Here is a 24,671-nt window from a genome sequence, read left to right as displayed (position 1 = left end):
TATACTTCTATTATTACAATTTGAAACCTGAGTTTGTTTTTTTTTTTAAGATTTTGTTTATTTATTTGAGAGAGAGAATGAGAGAGAGAGAGTACATGAGGGGGGGAAGATCAGAAGGAGACCTGCCGAGCAGGGAGCCCGATGCGGGACTCGATCCCAGGACTCCAGGATCATGACCTGAGCCGAAGGCAGTCGCTCAATCAACTGAGCCCCCCAGGCGAGTTTTTTAATATCTGTAAACTCAAACTGAATCACCTTCACCTATCTAGAATTCAATTTATTACTGGCCTCTCTCATATCAAGTCCCCTCCCCAACAAACATGAATGGTGCTGTTGGGGTTGTGAACTGGTACAACTTTTCCAAAGTATTTGACAGCATGCTGTAAAGGTTTAAAAGTTCTTGTACTATTTGAAGCAGCAAAGTTAATGCTAGGAATATTTCCTAAATGGTTACATGTAATCACATTGTTACATTTCAAAGTAATTCAGAACAGAAAAAAATTACAATGCAACTAAATGTCCAAGGAGAATTGAGTAATTATTTCTTAATTACACAATGGAATATTTTGAAGCCATTAGGAATGTTTTCATAGAATAATACACAATAACATAGAAAATGTTCACAATAAGCATATAAAAAATAAAGTAGGATACTTAACACTATGTATAATATGACTCTATAATCCTACTTTTAATACTCACAGAGAGAAAGTTTTGATTATCACTAAATAAAGGAATTCTGAGAATTTCTTTGCAAAAGCTGTTGTGATCGCAAAGAATATAAACCTACTAGAAGCAGCTGATGCATAAAAGGTGAATATATCATAGACTCCAAGGTATTTAAATGAAGACAAGGGGAGAAGTACAGTTGGGACTCAGGAGAGGGGCACTGGAGAGCTGTTGAGAAACAAACTGTTACATTCTTGAAATTGCTTTCCTCAAGACTTCTGTTCCTTTGAACACTTGTTTTTATTCTCCTCTATAGTTTGGCTTTCTTTGCTTCCCTGTGTGCATGGCATAAGCTGAACACCCAACTATATCCCAGTTCACATACCCTCACTTCAATCAATTAGGGAAGGCTGACTCGTATCTCTAAATTCAAAACCTATAGGAGTATCTCATCAATCTAACTTGGGCCACATATGGATCCTGATTCAATAAATGGTGAAAAGGGACCAGGTCACAGATTAGGAACCTCAGTTTCAGTACCAATCCAGGGTTTGGGAGTGGGAGGTCAAGGGCCTGGGACATTACCTTACAATTTTTCTGTAAGAGGAAAAAAATATTTCCTCGTTTTTGCATTATTATGCTTTTCTGAATTTTTCAATGTGAACGCATGCCTCTTTTGCACTAATGAAAAAAAATTACCAAAAATTTAAAAAGAAAAAAAAAAGATGTCTACTAGGTTAGGAGAGGCCCTGAACATACCAGGTGGTCTCCCAATGGGGACAGCAGAGCCATGAATTATACCCTGCTTAAATTCTCATAAGAGGTAGAGAATACTCTGGCAAGGAACTTGATACAACTCTTTTGTCATCACTATACTCTTTGACCCTTCTGATTTCACTGAAGGTCCTAAAGGTCCCAGTAAAATACCTAATGGCAACGGGAAAACTCTGATGTGAGTCTAAGAAGCCAAAAGCATCAGAGGTCCCAGCTTTGTTTGACTCCCAAGAGAAAACAGGTAAGGAAAGGAAGTACAGTTGGGACTCAGGAGAGGGGCACTGGAGAGCTGTTGAGAAACAAAGCTGTTACATTCTTGAAATTGCTTTCCTCAAGACTCCTCCAGAAGGAGCATGATTTGATATAACATTCACTCCACTCTAGGAGAGAGGTATGTCAGGGCTTATGTCCCACCTTTAGGAAATCTCCCTGACTGATTTTTAATTTTATAAAATGAATGGGCTTGAACCAAATAATATATAGATTTGAAAATATGTAGTTCTAAATATCTGGTAAGAGTAATTTGTAAAATAATGAGCTTTGGATATTTACTTGGTTTTTTATGACAGCTAAAGTATATCTTCAAGCTGTTTTGGCCTATGTACCAGAAAGGAAATTTCAATATTTAGGGTCTCAGTCATTTATTACAGAATAGGCCTTGTCATTTAGGAATAATCAGGTATGCAATGCACTGCTATCTTAATGGGTTTTTAAACCCTCCTTCATGGTTCATTAACATGGATGGACATAACTTCAGAGGTCATAAAGCACAATAGCTTTCCTACACTTAGTTGATAAATAGGTCAATCAGCTTACTTCATAGAGTCAACAACATTCTAGATAAGCAAAATTGAAACGAAACACAACTAATTGTATATGGAATGACCAAAATGTCAACTCAAAATTAATATCCATGCATTAAACTATTATCAACTATATGAGATGGCCTTTCCTTTTTGGCTTACTCTATCTCTATGCCACAATACTCTAATTCAGAGCGCATCAATATTTTTTTCTTTTTGAGAGACAGAGTAAGAAAACACAGTTTTGCATATATAAGTTAAATCTTCATCCAAAAATTTATTTTTATTATGGGAGCTAATTCTCAATACATTATACTCATTATTCAGTACTGTTTTACTAATGTGCTTGCTGCACATTATTTTAGTTTCAAATCAATGTGGTTCTTTTTTTAAAAAGATGTGCTACACACCATAAATGTACTTGAATTCTTTCCCTGATAATCAAAAGTCTGTCAAGAGGTTTGCTAGCATCTGACTCTGATATTATACTGTTTGACATCATTCAATAATGTGTTATACACTGAGCAAACAAGTGTTACTCTTTAGTCTCCAACATATGTCAAAATAAATGGCTATTTCAGTTCTAGTTTTCAATGAGTGACATTTCTATGTGGTGTCATGTTTTGCTTATCGACCTTAGCTTCCTGGAGTGATGAGACTCAAGACCAAATATTACCTCTATTGTTCCCCAGCCTATTTTTAACAAGTTGTCAAATCCAAAGATCCATTCCAAACAATTTAATGAAACAGTCTATCATGCCTCATCTACTAAATTGCTTTATTATCTTCTGCACCATTGGTACCAAGACTAGACCCTGTCTACCAGTTTCTGATTTTGTAAACTTCAGTTCATATTTTTATGTAACTTTTTTTCACCATTGCTACAGGTTTTTGGATTCTTAATACACATTTACAAGATTATGTCTAGGGATAACCTTAAATAAGTGGGATTATTTAAAAGTTATCTTTGTAAGTTGCTTTATAGACATCATTGCGGAGGCTTACAAAGGAAGAGATTAAAAAACTGAATTAGATGGATCTATGCCAGACTCTCAACTTCAGTGTCGAAGTCTTACAGTGGAAAATTCAAAACTGCTTCACCAATTTAGTCTGAATTTCTGTGTTCATTTTTTTCCCTCTCCCAGTACATTTTCTGATGGTTAATATGACAGATACTCAGTTACATCAATTGTTCCTTTTTTCCTTAAAAGATGCTATAGTTTGTAACGTGGAGTCTTTTTGAAATTTCAAGTGAAGTCTATGCTTTCCCCATCTTTCTTATATATTATTTTTGCAAGTGGGTCATGGTGGTAAGAAGGGAAAATGTGCATATTTGAAAGTTGGGGAATACTCTTGAACTGAAAAATTATGTCAAAACAATGCATGTTGTAAAAAATCAAAGTACTAAACATGAAACAATTGTATCTAGCTTTACTATTCCTCACCCTGTCCCCCAATTACACAGAATCAACTACTTTCAAAAATTTTGATCTCAGATCTATTAATTATTACTTCCAAATCCTAAATAGTTCACTTACAGTGGTATTTCTAGATTTATCAGTATAAGACACTATTAAATGCTTAGTTAAAATATGAGGACTTAGGTCATTTATTCTGCCTTTTATCTCCTTACCAACATGTAATCAACACTGTAATGAGCGTCCCAAACTCATCTTTACCATCAGTGCCCCACAAAATTCATTGATTCACTCACCTGATAAACATGTATTGAGCAAGAAGTACACGACCAAGCCTTTTATAGGTGCTGGGAATATAGCAGCATGCACAAGACAAGGCCTGCCCTTATAGAACTTTCATTCTAATCAGGAGAAAATAGACAATAGGCAGAATATGCCAGATGTTGATAACATGTAAGAACAAAAAGTGAATGCAATGTAAGGAATTCAAGAGGATTATAGAATCATGTGAGAAGAGCTTTTTGACAAGGTAACATTTCAGCAAACACTGGAAGATAATAAAGGAATAAGCCATGTCAGTATCAGGCGGAATATGAAGGAAATTATCAGAAGCATAACTGGTCTGAAAAGGAGAGGTAAGAAAGGTCAGTGTAGGTGGTGCACAGTGAGTATGAGGCGAGTAGAGAAGATGAGAGGGTTGAGGCAGAAGGCAAGGAAGGGGACGTTTTGCAGATTTTGGAGAACTTTGTTAGCCAGTGAGGAAATGCATGGTAAAATGAATGGAATGGGGGTCCCAGCAGCATCATGCATCAGAATGGAGACATACAATGTCTTCACCCACCATGTCTCAGACCTGGGCCTCTCCATCGTAGCCTTTGTACCACATAAGCACCACTAGATTCTTCTAATAATATTATTTTTAACAGTGTTATGGAAAGCCTACTGGAGTAGGGAAAAAACGATGGCAAGACAATGAACTTGTGTAAATCTATGCAAGGTGGAAACAAGCCTTGAACCAAGGCAGTGACAGTGGGTATACAGAAGAGTGAACAGACTTGAAAGAAATTTCCTAAAAGAAATCTGTGGCTATTTGTGGCTATTTAGTGGAGTGACAGGGCAGGAACAGATTCCCAGGTGTCTGTCGTAGGAAATGAAGAGATGCAGTCGAGAATTCAAGAGAGGAGGCAGGTTTGCTGACGTTTAAAATAAAAAGTTTATTACAGGATAATTTAGGTTCTAGGTACCTGTTTGGGTGTTTATCTTCATCACTACCATGTGAAAGCTAGCATTTCAGGGAGAGGTTTTTAAAATTCTTCCTTAGAATTTAGTGTGTGCTATTACTTGTTGGATTAATAATTCTCATCCAGTTTTCTTCAATTAAGATGGAGTTGTGCACTTTGAAAAGGTGATAAGCTTAAAGCCAAAGGTTATATATCAGCAAGTTGATAGAAACTGGCATAACTATTCTGGTCATGTGAAAGTCCCTAACTAAAAATAAATTAATTAATTAATGAAAATAAAATAAAATAAAAGTGCCTAACTACCAGATAACCAACTTTAACATTCCATATCTTGTGGCTGCATCTGATTTCATTCAAAATATATTTGAGGGCTTACAATTTTCCAGATGCTACGCTAGGTACTGACACAAAAGTGAATAAGATACGGTCTCTATCTTATTCTTATATGGCAACATATTCCATTAATAAATTATGGGAGGGTCAATCGTAGCTCTACTGGCTGTTGAATAAATACTTTTTAAGAAGCACAAGGAAGGACAATTTTTTAAAATCATCTCACTGAATGTACTTTTCTAAAAATTTTAAACAATCCCTCAATGGAAAGCTTTTTAAAAATTATTATTCTGTTTTTCTTAATTTTCTTTTATAAATGATCCATCTAAAGTTTGGCAAATGTGTAGTATCTTCCCTTCCCTTCCTGTGGCAGAAATCACTAATCTGTCATAGACTTCTTTCCAAGTGAACTCTGGTACAATCTCAGAAATATTTTCTATAATAGAGCACAAGATAGCAGCAAACAATATTTTGTGTATATGAGATGAAAACTTATTGCCGTCCAAGTCTTGAAAAGGCACTTCACAAAAGATAACAGGAAAAGAGCCTATGTACTTCTATAAAAAGATCAACCTCATTAGTCATCAGGAAAATGCAAATTAAAGTGACAATGAAAGAGTGATGTCTAAAATGAAAAACTCTGGCAATACTGTTTACGAGGATGCAGATCAACTGGATGTTCCACTGTAAATTATTTAGATTATAAATTGGTTCAACCTGTCTGATGGTACTTATAAGAGCTGAGTGTGTACATTCCCTTCTAGCCTGCAATCCACGCTTAGGGTCATACCTATGCAAAATATGTCCATATGTTTGCCAAAAGATATGTATAAGAACATTCATAGTAGCAGTATTCAAAATAGCCAGAAAAACTGGAAAAAACCCAAATGCCCATCATTATGCGGATAAATAACATATTTACAATATTATTATATATTAATAAGGAAAAGTAAAAACATCTTAAGTATATATTTTATAATGTAATGTATTATAAAAAAAACTTAAGTATATATATATATTATAATACTATACAGTAATGAGAACAAACTATTCTACTTGCACCAAAGATGAAACTCATCAACCCAATATTTAACAAAAAAAGCCAGAAAGGAGTATATGATATAAAATTTTGTTTATGTAAAACTCAAAACACAAAATTAGTCCAAGGTGTTGCAGGTTACCATTAGAAAGGATATCAGGGTTGCTGGGAGCTGATAGCATTCTAGGTGCTTGTTACATGGGTGGGCTCATTTTGTGGAAAATAAATTGAGCCGCAGTCAGATAATATGCATATGCACATTACAATAAATTAAAATAATTATATGCATATTATAGTAAATTAATAGCTTACTTAAAAAAAAAAACCTAAAAACTTTGGCCATCCTTGAAATCCCACCAATTTTGGAATTTTTACTATTTTCAATTTGAAAACCCACTCATTCCAGAATTTTACTCCCACACGAACATCTGTGCTTTCATGATGGGACATCACTTTAATTAACTGTAAGAAAGTTTAAAAATAAAATTCCAGCTTCTAAAAATAACCCCAGGTTTCTGGTAAAGTGAATTTCCTACTTCTTCTAAATGGGCTCTGTTCATACTTCATTTGATTTTATGTCTCTATGTCAAAATTTGACTGCAAAATTTTTTTCAAAATAAGTGAAGTAAAATTTGGGAATAAAATACTTTTAAAAAGAATAATGTATCAAATTATTAACACAATGACTTTGAACATTTATCAAAGCTCTTTCCCTCATGAGCTGGGAAAAGAGCAAATTGAAAGGTAAAAAATAAAATATTCAGGTATATTTTTCTAGTACTTTTTATTCTTCTTACTTGCATAACTTGTTTCTTATGCTTTCCCTGTGGAGTGTAAGATATTTGCTCTTTTCTGTTGATCATTATTTCTTTGGATGATAAATATAAATTCTGCCTTGCAGAATTTATTTGGGGAATTCTCAAATGCTTTTCTATATAACAACCTTCTAATTCAACTCACTGGGTTTATAACCACAAAATTAGAAGTTTTTAAAAAGAGAGAGAATACCTGAGATGATCTCTTTAATTCAGTTTTAGAAACTTCATTCTTTTTGCTAATGATTAACACAGAGGCTGGTTTGTGATCCCATTCCTGATTGAGGTAATGTGAGAGGAGGGGCTGTTGGGGCTTGTGGCAAGGTGCTTTTCTGCGACGCTCTGAAGGGTGTAGGTTTCTGCCTCTTCTATACCATCTGGGCAGCAGGAGTAAACATGGAATCAATCAATGAAAGCCAAAGCTCACAAACTTAATCAGCTTGACTATGATAAATAAACTTGTGGCTATTCATGTTTTTATAATTGATTTAATCTTATTGCAGAGCAGAATTTACAGAATTGGAATAATGAGCCATCAGGAAAGAAAAGTAAGGTGGACAGACTAGGTCCTTGATGGCATTACTGAGCTATTGAAATTGCCTCACCTGGAGCTGACATATACTGGACTTTGACAGGTAGGTGTGATAATAAATGTACTTTTTTTTAAAGATTTTATTTATTTCAGAGAAAGAGAGTACAAGCAGTCTATAAGGAAAAATAAAAACATCCTAAGTATTTGAGATGGACAAGTCTATTGTCTTTCAGACTTCCCCAAATTCTCAGTACAGTGCCTCAGACTGACAGGCACCTAATTTAACACACTATTCTTTTTAAAAGTATTTTATTCCCAAACATTTGCTGAATTTGCAATTTGTGCTTTTAGTTCTTGGAACCTAGAGCTAGAGGCATGTTTCCAGAGCTCTTCTCACTACCACATCCCACCCCCCCAACCTCAGGGTTACATTAAACTTATTTAAAATTGATTACTATATTGATGGATTTAATTAATTTAAACTTAAATTTCATTTTTTCTCTAAGGAGAGATTGCCTTTTTGAGCGCAGTATCTCCCTCCTCTCCATTAAGAATACATATGTTATCCCCCATGGTCAGTGCAGCATTATTCACAAGGGACAAGACATGGAAGCAACCTAAGTGTCCACTGACAAACTAATGGCTAAAGAAAAGGTGGTATGTATATGCAATAGAATATGATTCAGCCATAAAAAAGAAGGAAATCTTGCCATTTGCGGTATGTATGGAACTTGAGGGCATTATGCTAAGTGGAATAAATCAGAAAGAGAATGACAAATACTGTATGATTTCATTTAGATATGGATCTAAAAAAGCTGAACTCATAGAAACAGAGAATAATGGGGGCTGCCCGGGGTGGGAGGGTGGGGGAAATAGGGAAATGTTGGTCAGAGAGTACAAACTTCTAGTTGTAAGATGAATAAGATTTCTGGGGATCTACGGATCTGGGGATCTAACATAGAGCAAGATGACTATAGTTAACAAGACTTTATTATAGACTTGAAAATTGCTAAGAGAGTAAAACTTAAATATTCTCATGCCCCCACACACTGAAACTATGTGAGATGATAGAGGTGTTAACTAAGCTTACTGTGGTAATCATTTTGCAGGAATATGTACATGTACTAAATCACCACCTTAAAATGACACAAGATTGTATGTCAACTGTATCCCAACTAAGCTAGAAAAAAAAAGAAATAAAAATGTGTGCACTAGAGGCTATCTGTTACCCCACACCACGTGTGTGGTGGGGGGGAGGGAGTGAAATATCTCATTTAGTAGCATGCTGACACCAAAATGACAATGACTATGGCTCATCCTTCTATGCAATGTTCTGCAATACAGTAGAAGTATACAAATATAAATATTTATGAGTTAATTTATCATATTCAAATAAATATTATGCCTAGATTACAAGGTGTTTTTTAAAATATTTTATTCATGTGTTTGAAAGAACACACATTTGTAACATTTCTTCCTTGGATAGAGTCATATTTTCTGAAACCTGATAGGCACGTTTTTATAAGATGCCTTGTACAATACATCAACAGCTAATGAAGAAGAAATAATGATGACGGTGCACTGTAAAATGTATTAGAACACTAATTAGACAATCGCAGAAATGCTTACTGATGGCTTTTAAACACCTGCTTGGTAATTTCTAAGCCTGGGTGTTACTTCATTTAACAATAGACGCTTAATTAGAAGACAGAGTTAAGATTAAATAATAAACCCAGGGCCACCCAGCATGTTCTATGCTTTTAACTTTCTACCTCATCCACAAAATTTAAGGAATGATCATTTCATTTACAGGGGAAGCAATAGAATAGATTTATCTGTTCCCTCAAGGCAGATTCTAATCGCTGTTATGAACCTCATTTCATAGAATGGCAGAGATTTAAGAAGGAGGGTGTGTGAACAGGGGTATGGGAAAGACGTGGGAGCCAAGAGCACAAAGCTGATCATTTCCAGGTGTGATTTCTCCAGACACCAGGTAGCGCATTTCTCTGTGCTCAACAGAAACCAAATTCTGTTCCATCTTGGTGTCCTGCAATGGGTACCTATTGTTTTATGTGCTTGCCACCCCACTTGTACACACATTTACTTTCCTCCTATTTTTGGACCCACAAATACAGTGGAAGCTTACAATAATAAACATGATAACACCCAGTTCGCCACAGTAGGTGAGTGGTCTCTCACCATTCAGAGAGTGTTCTGTGGACCAGCAGTGCTGCCCTCACCCGGGAATAGAAGTGCACCATCTCTGGCCCTGCCCTTGACCTACTAAATCAGAACCTGAATTTTCATAAATTCCTCAGACAACGTACATGACCGTTAATTTGTGATGCACTGCCCTAGAGCACCTTATTATTCACATCCCACTCAGTCATAGCTTTGGATTCCCTGTAATGCTCTTGTGTCATTGTAACAAATACCCCTTTGTCCTTTAGCTAACCACAATGGGCTTCTCCTACCCACTACTAGAAGACGCCAGAGAGCCCCGCTTTACCTCTTCAATTTTATTTCCTAAAACAAATGAAACTTTACATTTAATTTCCAAAACAACTTCCTTTCCCTAAGCAGCCTTAAAGTAAAGATGGAGGGGGATTCATATTGGGAGGACCTGAAATTAAGAGTTATTTGTTGTGGTTGAAAGGGTGATTCATGAGTCTTTGAACACAGAATAACTACCCATGTTCAGCGGCTCAATCTATTTGCAGGAAAGCCTGCCACCACATAGAAAAAAATGTTTTTAAGAATAATACTGTGCTGATAAATTCTAAGAAATAAAGAAGGAGGGAGTGATAACCCGTAGATTAAGAGAGACTTAAAAGATACATTAGGTTAAAATACAGGAGCAAGAATAAACTCATATGTCTAAGGATTCACACTTGGTAAATAAAAATATTAAAAGTATTACTATAAAGTCAGGATAATGGCTACTTACGGAAGAGGGAAGATGTGATTGAGAAAGAGCATGTGGAAGGGATGTTTAGGTAGGTAGCAAAGTTCTATTTCCTAGCTTGATGATAGTTATAAAATGGGTCCTCTGAAATAATTTTTAAAGTGTACATATGTTTTGTGTGGGATTTTTTTGTAAGTGTATTTTACTATAAAAATATATAAACAACAGCAAAGAAAAGTCTGGTAGGAGAGTTTAGGTCTACCTAAGAGCTGAAATACCTTTTCTACTTGTCAGTCTCTTTGTAATTGTGTCTAGGGCTTTTGCTTTAGTAGAATAATATTAAAGTCAACTTAAGAAAAAAAAGAAATACCTTTCCTAAACAAAAAAAAGCAAAACAAATATTGGGTATATTTTCAGGACTCATCATTCTGGATTCACCTGTTACTGGCTCATTTTTTTAAAAGGTTCTATTTCATTTTAGCATAGCAGGAATTGGTTTGTGTTTCACCATGGAAGCTTTAGATCCCAGATGCCCAGAACTCATTGTATTAATACAGGGCCCTTTACTCATCCTTATCTTGGAGAGAGGGGTAACCATAGTATCAACCTCAGAGCTTTTATAAGGGTGAGAGAATATGTATTAAACCACTAAATGCTGTGCCCCACCCATTTATGAGGCCAAGAGCTGTTAATTTCTAGTAAAAGTTGTGAAAAGAGCAGGACTTTTGGGGTCTAATGATTTGGATTGAGTCCCAAAACTCATTTAAGCAGGGTAGCTATTTTCTGCCTAATTTCATAAATCATTTAAGTGTTCATTTGGGAAAAGTTAATTTGTAAGGCATTTTCTTCTATTTTTCTTAACATGTGGAAAATAATTCATCATTCAAATCCTAGACTATTGTCTTAGAATAATATCTAAGAGGTTGAAGTGCAGGGTCAGATCATTTGCACATTATGAGTCTTTTGAAATGTACCATATACTTGCATTGTATCCGAGATTAGATCATAAAGACAAAAAATTTTTTTTCAATCAATATTGTTTTCAAATCTTGATAAATGTTGAATCTAGTTCATGGGTACATGGAGGTTCACTGTATTATTCTCTTTATTTTTTATGCTTGGAAATTTCATTAAAAACATCTTCAGACTCAAAAAGATACATACATTAAAAATGCACAGCTTTTGTATGTCAATCATAGCTCAAATAGAGGAGTTTAAAAATGTACAGACTGAAGAAAAGAATCAAATCTTAAAAAAAATAGTTAAAGTGACCCTTAAAAATCTCTTCTGGAAGGAATTCTGTTGAGGATAGTCTAACATGTCCTCTTTATAGAACTCCAACGTGGTTAGTATTTCCTACTGAGTTGAAATAAATCATCTTTTTCTTTGGTTAAGCACCAGATAAAAAAAGGACTTGCCAATTTGATAGTTAAAAAATTGCATTTCCTCTTTTAATTTGTATTGCTCTGAATACTAGTGAAGTTGACCTTGTTACATTTTTTACATTTTTTAGTCCAATAAATGTCTTCTATTCATATCTTTGGCTCATTTTACAATAGGGTCATTTATCCTTTTATTATTATTCTCTAAGAATTCTTTATACATTACAGATATTAATTTCATCATATAACACATATGCCAAAGTTTCCCTCTTTTTTCTGTCTCATTTATTACCGTATATAGAAGATGTTAACCTTTATTCAGATACACATATGTATTTTTTTTCCTTTCTGCTTCCTTCTTTTGCCTTTCTACTTAGAAAATTCTCCCTTTCCATTTATCTGTTATCTATTTACATATATTTTTCTCCCTATTCTTTTAGGAGTCAATAAATTATGTAATATTTAATATAGTATATTTTTCATGATTTAGTTTTATAGTAAACCCTTGAACATGGGTTTGAACTACACTGGTCCACTTATACACAGATTTTGTTCAATACAGTACAGTAAGTATATTTTCTCTTATAATTTTCTTAATAACATTTTCCTTTTTCTAACTTGATTGTAAGAATATAATATCTAATACATATATAAAATATGTGTTAATTGACTATATTATCAGTAAAGCTTCAGGTCAACAGTAGACTATTAGTACCTAAGTTTCTGGGGAGTCGAAGTTATATGTGGATTTTTGACTGTGCAGTTAGGTGCCCCTAAAACCCATGTTATTCAAAGGTCAACGAATTCCCTTTGGCAGGTTATTTAGATACATTTTTGAAGTACAGCCCTAACTTGGTTTTTCCCCTCAAGTAGACAGTTATTACTTATACTGAAAATAAGTCCATCTGTCCTTATGTACTTGAATTTTCTTTTTCTTCATATTCTAAAAATTATGAACACAGGATGCTTTGTGTACATAGAATCTCTTTGTTATAGGTGACCATTCAAAAGTTGACAACAGGCAGCTTTAGTCTCAATAGTTGAATGATAGTCTCTATTATTCATTTTTCAGAAACAATGTACTTTTAGAAAATAAAGAAATTTTAGGGTCCCCATTTGTTTTCACAGGATGAGTAGAAAGGAGCTAGAATCTCAACTGTTCTGTAAGTAGTTCCGCTGCCCTTCTCTTGCATTGAAAACATAAATTTATGACACTACCATGAAGTCAAAATCATGGTACATGTAACGTTGAAATAATCTTGAAATTTCCATGATAGGGAAAAAGCTTCATTTTTATTTTGAAGATAAAGCTTAAAAATGTGAGTAGCCTTAGAAGAGTTTACATTTGACCTCAAAGAACTTTAGATATGCTACAGATAAGAGCCAACCCTAGGAGCAGGTATCAATGATAAGGGTGATCTTGTGACTGATGCGGCATGTTGGGGATGAAAAGAAGTTAAAAACATAGGATGAAAAATAGACACTTTCTATCGCTAGTCCTGCTATAACCTCCATTTCCAGAAAGACGATCATATCCTAAGTACAATCTAGCAATCCTTCTCTGGAAGACAGGCAGATGAGTCCATCTGTAAAAAAAAAATAGGGAATTCTCTAGGTCATACATTTCATTTCACCCTGGTGATGAAAATCCTAAGTCATAGTTTGATGAAAAGGATGAGATAAACAAGAAGAGTTACAAACTCCAGATACAACAGTCTACTACAAATACACGCGTGCTACATGAGGAGCAACCGAAATTCCAAAGAAAGAAAAAAAATGACATATATTGTACCTAGAATCCCAGGGGACAATGCTTATAACTTCAGGGAGGACAGAAATAACATTTAGATGACTCAGGTGATAAGTTTTCCTGACCCCAAGGGATGCAATGTTTCCACAGGAAGAGAACAACATAATTTTGGTGTTTATCTGGGGCAAGAGATAACCCTTCCCAGGGACACACTGACCTGGACTGATATAAGCTGAATTTATCACTAGTTTACCATACAGCTGAGAGGTTAAAACACCTGCAATGCAACAAACGTAGTATTTTACCAAAAGAAATAATTAACAGGATATTTATTCTTAAGCAACAGGATGGTCAAGGGAAGATACTTTCTTCGACAAAGAGACCAAAAGTGCTTTCCTTTTCAATTCTATTTTTGCCCTATTTAATTAATGAACTCCAAGCATTCTCCAATGCAAAATATTGTCTCTTTTACAAGAAAGGGAAAGGCAGTCAGTTCAGATTATAACTCCTTGCCTACACCTTACTCTACCTCTCTATCTCTTCCAAATAAGATAAATGTTTTCTCATTTATATTGCTCTTCCCTGGCAATTGACTCTTGTTAAGAATAAAGAGTAATGTCAAATCAAATTTTCACATGGTTGAAAGGCAAAAACAGAAGCTATTTCTGGTCTTATCCTAAGCACAATCCTTTACAGATGAAGTATTAGTGTGGCTTTCTTGTGAAATAGCATCTCTAGGATATTCTCCATTATTATTAAATGATATATCATTTTGCTTTTTATGTGGAGGTTAAATTGGACTGTACATATGTTTCCCTGTCAGTAATTTCATCTGTTTTTGTTTTTGTGGTCGTGGTCAGTTTACAGTGTCTGTTTATCGATTTAATGACCATCATTATTTGGACAATATCCAAATCAACACCTCTGTTCATTTTAACACACACACCTCTAACTGCCTGCTGGATATTTCAACTACTCCTCATGTCTACCTAAAATCTAGCATGCTGAATGCTAGTCTCACAATCTCTACTGTAGCCCACGAAGAAATTGCTTCATTTGCTGATTTCCTTTTTGGTCTATGATAGACATAGCAATGAGTGGGAGTAGAGTCAGAATCCAACATTAGCAGACTCAACATCTTCTAGTGAAAGATGAGGTTTGAAACACCTCATCATCCTTATCTCCTTTCCTATCCTTCCTTCCCTCATGTCTAATTATTCACTGGTTATTTTCCAATCCACAACTTCTTCCTTCATGGATGAAAGAAAGCAAGGACAACAGACAATGAGAACTATGACTTCACCCCTCCCTGTGTCCAGGATGGAGAGGTATTTCACCTCTACCAGGGCCTGAGGAGAGTTCACCTTCACTCCCTGGATTCCTTCCTCACAGCATTATTAATGACACATTTCTATATAGCTTAGTGATCATACAGTTTTCTTTTATTTTTCTTTTATTTCCTTCCGGCATGTCAGATTCTCTCTCTTTTTTTAAATGGAGATCATCTATATTTAAGTCAACAATTATTTTTGGAGCACATAATACATGCCTGGTGCTGTCACAGAAAGGTGCCTACCTCCAACAGGAGAGTCTGGAAAGGTCCTACGTTTCTAAAAGAAAGAGGAGAGGTATGCTGTTATGCTAGACGCTGCAACATGACAGGTTTATGGTTATTCTTACAACACATCAGTGCTAGAGAACAAATAAGGTAAAAAATTAATTTGGAAGAAAACCTCATTAAGGGCTTGTGTGTTAGAGTACTGCTTTCAGGACACATGAAAGGGGTAAGAGAAGCTGTAAGAAGACAAAGGTTAGCAAGAAATCCAGCTCCCCATTGAAATTCCATGTGTGATTCTTCTGACACGGGTAATGGCTATAGAGGCTTTACCTAGCAGGCTTCCCCACACCAGACCTGGGACCCTGCCAGTGCATGGCAGTCTCTGAAGGGGAGTTCAGTAAAGGACACAGACCTCCTGGCCAGTCATGCTCTCCACATATTTACATTCCTGACCCAGAGCCTTCATTCCTAGTTCTCTTTATCCAAGGCTTCAGGCAGAGGTGTTCCTTTGGCACCCCTGCTGAGGCCTCCTTAGGCAAGTAGGGGGTGGGGTTAGATGGGGAAACCTTGAAGACACTTCTCTCCACTCAGACTCGGGACCTAGTATTTTTCTACACCTAGACCTCCCCCATTCCCTCCCCTCAGCTTCAGGGTCCATAATACTGCCAGAGTTTTTGTTCAAGGCTCCTGCTCAGGCGAACTTTTTCTGGCCCATCACGGGTGTGCAGTCCCATGGAGAGGAATGGAACAGGGGGAGTCCGCACCTTCTCCTGTGTTAGCCTCTTGCTATTACCTTTCCAGAAAGTGATTAAGGGCTTCACTATCTCATTTTTGGCTTCTTCCTTTTACTAGGAGCAAGACCCTACCAAATCCTTTGTGTAAATAATAAGGTCTTCTCTGTGAGGCAGAGAATTTTAAGGAAGCACCTTCTCTGGACAGACGCATTCAAAATGTTCCTCTTCCTCCTGGACCACAGGGCCAGGGCTTGGAACTGGAAGCTCAGGCCATATTTCACCCCTGTCCAAGCCCCACAACCACAAGGGTAGGCCAGCCCTAAACTGACAGTACTAGCAAAGCACACGGAAGGAGGAAGGGGCAATTTCCTACAGATAGTAAGGCTCTGGACAGACAACAGAGCCCACCTCACATGCCATAAGCAGAAAACAGCAGTGGCTACTGGCAGAAATGGAATGGGCCTTTAGTTATAAGCAAGAACTGCAGCGAGACAGAAGGTAAGGTGTGGATGCAGGCATAGAGACAGAAATTCACCCAACCATAACACAATGGAGATGAACATACTTATAATTAAAAAGAAAAAAATCACATAAAGGAACAAAGGCTCTTTAAACAAACACTCAAGAGATCTCACACCCATTGTATAATTGGAACTGTGATTAATACCTCGAGAAGAGAATATTTATCCAGTACTTTGTCAGTGTTTGTTGTTTTGTGAACCATTAAAAGCTTGGATCTCTAGTCTTAGCCTTCTATTTCTATTGCTAAACTATAGCTTCTATCCACAAACTAAAGAGCAGATGAAATATAATTAGAGTATGTCTTTCAAGGAGAGAAAGGAATATGTAATAAGAGCCTTTCAAAACACCATTTGAGCTTGGACAAGGATCAGTGCCAAATGTTGAACATTTTTCTGCTGCATGTGGCGATGTTTGAATTGGGGGACCCTTATTGGATAGAGAGATGATTGAAGTCTCACTGAATTCAAAAGTGACCTGAAAAACTACATTTGTCTTTCTTTCTTTGAAAAGGATTTGGAATCCAATCTTTACCCTCTAAATATAATATTTCAAGTGAGTACTTTTCGAAGACATTATAATGACCCTGATTTCTTTTTACATAGATATGTCCTTCCTAGGTAGAATAGTAATCTGACTTAAGTGTCTTTAAATACAGCAATACCATTTTACCTACTTTAAAAAGTCAATATGAATGTAATCACAGATCCTATTAATTATTGCACTTTCAAAATCTATTTTCACCATACTAAATGTTATGCTTTTGAATGAATACAGTAGACTACTGATATTCGCAGGTTTGTGTTTTAAGATTTTGACAATTAGCAATGACTATGAATGTCTATGTCATGTAGTACTTTGTAATTTTCTGGAGACCTGCATTTGAATTGCCTGCTGGGAGGTAGATGATCAAAAATAAGTCACTTAGCTAATGATTGAGTACTCTTATCCAGCAGCTGCATACCTGACAAACACCTATTTGCATTAACATAGATTTGCATTAACAATCAAGTTGCTTTATATTGTTTTTTTGTTTATATTGTTTATATTGTTTTGTATATATTGTTTATATTATTATATTGTCAGAGGCGACTCTATTCTAACATATGTGAAGTGGGCTGATGATCTAACACAATGACTCTCAAACCTGAGGGTGCATCAGAATTGCCCAGAGGGCTTTGTTAAAACACCAATTGCTGGGCTCCATCTCACCCCAGTACAATCTGAGTTGGAAACTGAAAATTTGCATTTCTAACAAGTTGCAAGAGTTCCAAGGGGGATGCTTTGAGAACCACTGATCTAAAAGATTTTATCTATTTCATCATTTGAAAAAAATTTTTTTTCAAAGCATAATTTCCTGAGCAAATACCAACAACAGTTTCACCAATACAATTTGTTCAATCACACAATTACAAGAGGTAATCTTAGTAAGAATTGATATTTTACTGATAACATTACCTGTACTGATGGTCAAAATTAAAAAAAACAAAAAAACAAACAAACAACTTTTGTACAGGTTGTTCAATAGGCACTTCACTGAGACAAGTAAGTCCTTTCCCTCTCTACCAATGCCATTCCCTTCAGCCTACTCAGGAAGTAAGCAACCAGGTGTTAATACCTGGTACAGTAGGGGACCTCTAGAACTTTTCTTATTGGTCATTGCCCTTGGTTTTAGAAAGCAAAGCATAATAGGAACCAGAAACTTTCCCTTGCCCAAGACAGGTCAGCCCCCTCCTTAAGAGGAAGTAGGTAGGGAAATGGGAGCCATTAATAAGGATTCTTTTCTTTTTAATGTTTCCTCTTACCTTTTGATTAATTTCTTTTATCAATGTCTTACTGTTTTATGTGTATTTATCTTTCATTTTCTTGGTTAAAGAAATGCTTAACTATTTTATTGTTTTTTAGTCATAATGTAAATGGGATTGTTACTTCTGTTTCAGATGCTTCACTGGGGTATAGAAATGCAACCGATTTTTTTTTTTTTTTTTTTTTTTGAGAGAGAGAGACAGAGAACGGGAGGTGAGGAGAGAGGGAGAGAAGGAAACTTTTTTATTTGTTTTGCTTTTTTAGAAGTGGGAGGGGGAGGGAGAGGGAGAACCTTAAGCAAACTCCACGCCCAGCACAGAGCCTGATGCAGGGCTCAATCTCATGACCCTGAGATCATGACCTGAGCTGAAATCAAGCCAGATGCTTAATTGATTGGGCCAACCAGGCGCCCCAGCAACTGATTTTTGTATAGTGATTTTGTGTCCTGAAACTTAACTGAATGTATTTATCATTTCTAACAATTTTTCATAGAATCTTTACTTCAATAAAATAAGGACTCTTTTTAGTTAAAGAAGAGTTGGTAAGCTTATTTATGCTTGTTCCAGTAATGGAGGCTTTTTACAATGGAGTAACATCAAATTGCTATGAGTTCATGAGGCCCCCAAATCAGAATCACTCAGCCTTGTTCGTTCGGGTCAAAAATCAGAGAGGAATCTGAGACACAAACTCTACTGTTAACAGCAGTTCACCTGTTCAAGCACCCTCTCTGCACCTTTAGAGCTGACGTGATGACAGCCAGATTAGGATCCAAGGATTTGGGAAGCAGCCACCTCAAAAATTCAATGAGACAAAAATGTCAATGATATTTTGAAAGTTGTCTCATACATAAACATATTACATAATAATGAATGCATAAGAATTTATCATCACCATATGTTTTTATATAATCATTGGCTTTCAAGATGTTCTAAAGCAGCACTAATACAGATATCCAGGGGGATGTCTTAGTCAAATCTTTGACAGATTTTCCTCATGTCCCTGTTGGTGAAATTTTTCATGGGTAAATTACTCTAGTTTAAATTTAATCACTTTTCCTCATTTGGTCCTTAGAGGAACAATTGTGTACCTCACAAAAAGCTCCCTAAATTTTAAGCTAATGATTTAAAAATATCACCTTTTCTTTCCTTTCTCATTTATTCAAATAAATAAGCACCTACACCTGGTGCTAGCCTAAGTACCAGGGCTATAGATGAATTAAGTTTGACTCTGTCCTCATGACACAACCAACATCAGCGAAAATTACAGGTTTCTTGGAGAGAGCATAAGAGTGGATTAAGTTTGAACTGAGGAGCAATATAGGGGGGAAGAAAAGCATGAAAGGGAGACTTGTCTTGGGAAACCGTTTTGTGTAGTGGAGAAAGAAGAACCGTATGGTTGGAGGACAGTGGGAAAGAGGGAGGGAAGGGCATAGAGACCACAGCATTCATGACCTTGTTGAAGATTTGGTCTTTAACTTAAGAACAATAGAAAACATTTGAAGAGTTACAGGGTAGGTGTGGTATGAGCAGATTGGATACGGTGTGGTATGAGCACTGTGGCTGATGCATTGAGGGAATGCACTAGAGAGGACTTGCATGGCGAGATGGTAATTATTGTAGTATTTTACACCAGACATGATGGTGGCTTGGACTAAAATAATAATAGAGAACATGAAAAAATAGGAGCCAATTGGATATACATTCAGAAGGAAAGACAATCAAGATACTTTAGTGATGAAGTGAATAAGGCAGAATCGAGGTAGAGGGAATTCTCAAGGTTATGAATAGTGATGTCACTTCCTCCAAGTTCAGGGACAGGGGAGATCAGGAGTTTATTTTCAGTTTGAGATACCAATGAGCATTCTTGAGGAGGTACCACAGGTATGCAAGTCCCTCTCCATAAGCCTGGAGTTCAAAAGAAATTAACTTTTAACCAAGTTGGTCATTAGTATCTGTAGAAGCAATGTTGTACAGTGGCTAGTTTAGGCTTTGGATTCAAAGGCCTAGGGGCAAGACCGAAGACATCATGAATCCCCAGAGAAAGGTTTCGAACTAGCTTAGAAACTACCTTTTTCTTTTTAAAATGGTTTTATGGTTCCATTCCATGAGCATCCACATAATAAACATATTATGGTTCACTTAGTCTATATCTTGAAACCAGAAGAAATAAGCATAATGGATTTCCATTTGGCTCTACGCAGATGACTAGTTGACCAGAGACTGGATAAGGAGGCTAAACTCATAGGGATCAATAAACAAAATAGAGGAGGCGGAGCAAGATGGCGGAGGAGTAGGAGACCTGGATTTCCTCTGGTCTCAGGAATTCAGCTGAATAGGGATCAAACCATTCTGAACACCTACGAACTCAACAGGAGATCGAACAGGAGAGTAGCAACAACTCTCTGAACAGAGAAGCGACCACTTTCTGGAAGGTAGGACGTGCGGAGACGTGAATCTGTGGCGATATTTGGGAGGATAGATGACGGGGGGCTGGGGGGCCTCCGTTGGCCGCTTCTGGCAAGTGCCAGAGCCACGGAGCACAAAATCGGAACTTTTAGAAGTCGGCTCCGCTGAGGAACGTCCCTCCAGTGGCTAAGCTGGGGGTGGAACCCTCACGGGACAGTATGGTCTCAGGACCTTTGGGGTCACAGAAAGACTGGGGGTGCCTGAGTGCGGCAGAGCTCCCAGGTATCGGAGCGGGGAAGCCGGCTGCAGAGACGGAGCCGAGGCGTGGGCTCTCAGCTCGGGGTGGCCATAGACTGTGATCCGCGGCCCAGTCGGGCCACTGCTCGACCAGCAGGGACCCAACAAGCGGCAGAGCTGGGGAGACTCCCCTTCCTTCCCAGGGAGGAGCGGCGCGGGAGCGCACCGCAGGGATCTGCTGGGTTTGGAGACTCCACACGGGGTCCGGTGCCAGAGATAGAAACGCTCGGTCACAGGCCGGGTGAGCATGGAGTGCGGCCGGAGACAAGGGAGACGGGAGTGACTGCTTTTCTCTGGGGGCGCACTGAGGAGCAGGGCCCCAAGTTCTCAGCTCCTCCGGGTGGAGATTGGGAGGCCAACATTTTCACCCTGGTCCTCCAAAGCTGTACCGAGAGCTTGCAGGGAACAAAAGCTCCTGAGAGCAAACCGGAGCAGCTTGCTTAGCCCGGACCGGCAAGAGCAGGGCAATTCCGCCTCTGGCAAAGACCTTTGGGAACCACAGCAACAGGCCCCTCACCCAGAAGATCAGCATGAACAGCCAGCAAGCCAAGACCAAGTTTACCGATCAAAGAGAACAGGAAACTCCAGCGCTAGGGGAATATTGCACATAGAATTCATGGCTTTTTTACCATGATTCATTAGTTTTTCAAAGCTAATTTTTTTAACTTTTTTTTTGAATTTTTCTTTTTCCCTTTTTCAACCAACATCTTATCAATCCCTTTTTTAAAAAAATTTTTTTATTTTTCATTTTTAGAGTCATATTTTATCCCTTCATAGTAGTTACCCTTATTTTTGGCATATATATATGAGTTGTTCTCTCTTTAAAATTTTGAGATACAGTTTCCTCTAACAGATCAAAATATACCCTAAATCACTAGTGTATGGCTTTGTTCTAGTCTCCTGCCTGATCACATTCTCTCCCTTTTTTTCTTTTCTTTGTTTTTTTTTTAAATCTTCCTCTTTCGTTTTTCAAACTTCTTATCATATTAATTCCTTTTATAAAATCTTTTATAATTTTCATCTTTACAATCATCTTCCATCCCTTCATTGTATCAACCCTTATTTTGTACATATATAAGTCTTTCTTCCTTTAAAATTTTAGGAGGCACTTTCTTCTAACAGACCAAAATAAGCCCAAAATATAGTGTGTGGCACTGATCTGTGCACTAGCCTGATCATATTTGATCATATTCTGTTTTTTTTGTTTTGTTTTGTTCTGTTTTTGTTTGTTTTTATCTTTTTCTTTTTCTTTTTTTCTCTTTCTTTTCTCTTTCTTTCCCTTTCTTTTCCCCCGGTTTCAGGTCTTTTCTGATTTGTATAGAATATATTTGCTGGGGACATTGTTAACCTGTTAGCATTTTGTTCTCTCATTCATCTGTTCTCCTCTGGACAAAATGACAAGACGAAAAAAATCACCTCAGCAAAAAGAACAAGAGGTAGTACCATCTGCCAGGGACCTACTCAATATGGACATTAGTACGATGTCAGACCTAGAGTTCAGAATCATGACTTTAAAGATACTAGCTGGGCTTGAAAGAAGTGTGGAAGTTATTAGGGAAACCCTTTCTGGAGAAATAAAAGAACTAAAATCTAACCAATTCGAAATCAAAAAGGCTATTAATGAGGTGCAATAAATGGGGGCACTAACTGCTAGGATAAATGAGGCAGTAGAGAGAATCAGCGATATAGAAGACCAAATGATAGAAAATAAAGAGGCTGAGAAAAAGAGAGATAAACAACTACAGGATCATGAGGGCAGAATTCGAGAGATAAGCGATACGATAAGATGAAACAACATTAGAATAATTGGGATCCCAGAAGAAGAAGAAAGAGAGAGAGGGGCAGAAGGTATATTGGAACAAATTGTAGAGCAGAGAACTTCCCTAATGTGGGGAAGGAAACAGGCATCAAAATCCAGGAGGCACAGAGAACCCCTCTCAAAATAGGTCAACAAAATATAGGTCAACATCCCGACATCTAATAGTAAAACTTACGAGTCTCAGAGACAAAGAGAAAATCCTGAAAGCAGCTCAGGAGAAGAGATATGTAACCTACAATGGTAGAAACATTAGATTGGCAACAGACCTATCCACAGAGACCTAGCAGGCCAGAAAGGACTGGCATGATATCTTCAGAGCATTAAACGAGAAAAATATGCAGCCAAGAATACTATATCCAGCTAGGCTGGGTCATTGAAAATAGAAGGAGAGAGTGTCAGAGCCGCTGCCGCCAAGTCCGGATTCAACCTTGCGTGCCGCTGACGCCCGCCCGCCCGACGTGCACTCCCGATTCCTTTTGGTTCTAAGTCCAAAATGGCAACTCTCAAAGATCAGCTGATTCGGAATCTTCTTAAGGAAGAACATACCCCCCAGAATAAGATCACAGTTGTTGGGGTTGGTGCTGTTGGCATGGCTTGTGCCATCAGTATCTTAATGAAGGACTTGGCAGATGAACTTGCTCTTGTTGATGTCATGGAAGACAAACTGAAGGGAGAGATGATGGATCTCCAGCACGGCAGCCTTTTCCCTAAAACACCAAAAATTGTCTCTGGCAAAGATTATAATGTGACTGCAAACTCCAAGCTGGTTATTATCACAGCTGGGGCACGTCAGCAAGAGGGAGAAAGCCGTCTTAATTTGGTCCAGCGTAACGTGAACATCTTTAAGTTCATCATTCCTAATATCATAAAATATAGCCCAAACTGCAAGTTGCTTGTCGTTTCCAATCCAGTGGATATCTTGACCTATGTGGCTTGGAAGATAAATGGCTTTCCCAAAAACCGTGTTATTGGAAGTGGTTGCAATCTGGATTCAGCCCGGTTCCATTACCTAATGGGGGAAAGACTGGGAGTTCACCCATTAAGCTGTCACGGGTGGGTCCTTGGGGAGCATGGAGACCCAGTGTGCCTGTATGGAGTGGAGTGAACGTTGCTGGTGTCTCTCTGAAGAATCTGCACCCTGACTTAGGCACTGATGCAGATAAGGAACAGTGGAAAGAGGTTCACAAACAGGTGGTTGACAGTGCCTATGAGGTGATCAAACTGAAAGGCTACACCTCCTGGGCCATTGGACTGTCTGTGGCAGATCTGGCCGAAAGTATAATGAAGAATCTTAGGCGGGTGCATCCAATTTCCACCATGATTAAGGGTCTCTATGGAATTAAAGATGATGTCTTCCTTAGTGTCCCTTGCATCTTGGGACAGAATGGAATTTCAGATGTTGTGAAGGTGACACTGACTTCTGAGGAGGAGGCCCGTTTGAAGAAGAGTGCAGATACACTTTGGGGGATCCAAAAGGAGCTGCAGTTTTAAAGTTTTCTAATGTACCACTTCACTGTCTAGACTATAGCAGGATTTTAGTTGGAGGTTGTGTATATTATCCTTATTATCTGATCTGTTACTCAAGTAATATTAAAATGGCCTAAGAAAAAACGTCAGTTTCCTAAAGTTCCAAATAGGAATGGTTCACCAAACCCTACAGCTGTATCCTGGTACTGGATGATACCTGTCTTTGTAGTCCTAAATTGGTTAACGTAAGTTAGCCCCACCGTCTCAGAGGCTCCACTGCCAGAGCTGCGGTTGCTCTGCACACCAGATGTGTGTTTACTGTGTGTCACTTCAGGTTCCTTCCCCCAACACCCGACATGCCTAGTCTATCTTTTCCAATCAGTCATGTTCTGGGATCCAATGTAT

The 24,671-nt window shown here is 37.5% G+C and overlaps 1 pseudogene; it reads left to right on the top strand.

Annotated features, from left to right (window-relative positions):
• The first annotated feature begins 23,239 nt into the window (after positions 1-23,239).
• On the top strand, positions 23,240-24,344 carry LOC114207823 (L-lactate dehydrogenase A chain pseudogene; annotated as a pseudogene).
• The last annotated feature ends 327 nt before the right edge of the window (positions 24,345-24,671 follow it).

Source organism: Eumetopias jubatus, unplaced genomic scaffold (assembly GCF_037043125.1).
Source record: "Eumetopias jubatus isolate StellerSeaLion01/CBP00866 unplaced genomic scaffold, mEumJub1_p1.0 scaffold_1, whole genome shotgun sequence".
NCBI classification, from domain to species: Eukaryota; Metazoa; Chordata; class Mammalia; order Carnivora; family Otariidae; genus Eumetopias; species Eumetopias jubatus.
This window is presented reverse-complemented; position numbering and strand designations above follow the sequence as displayed.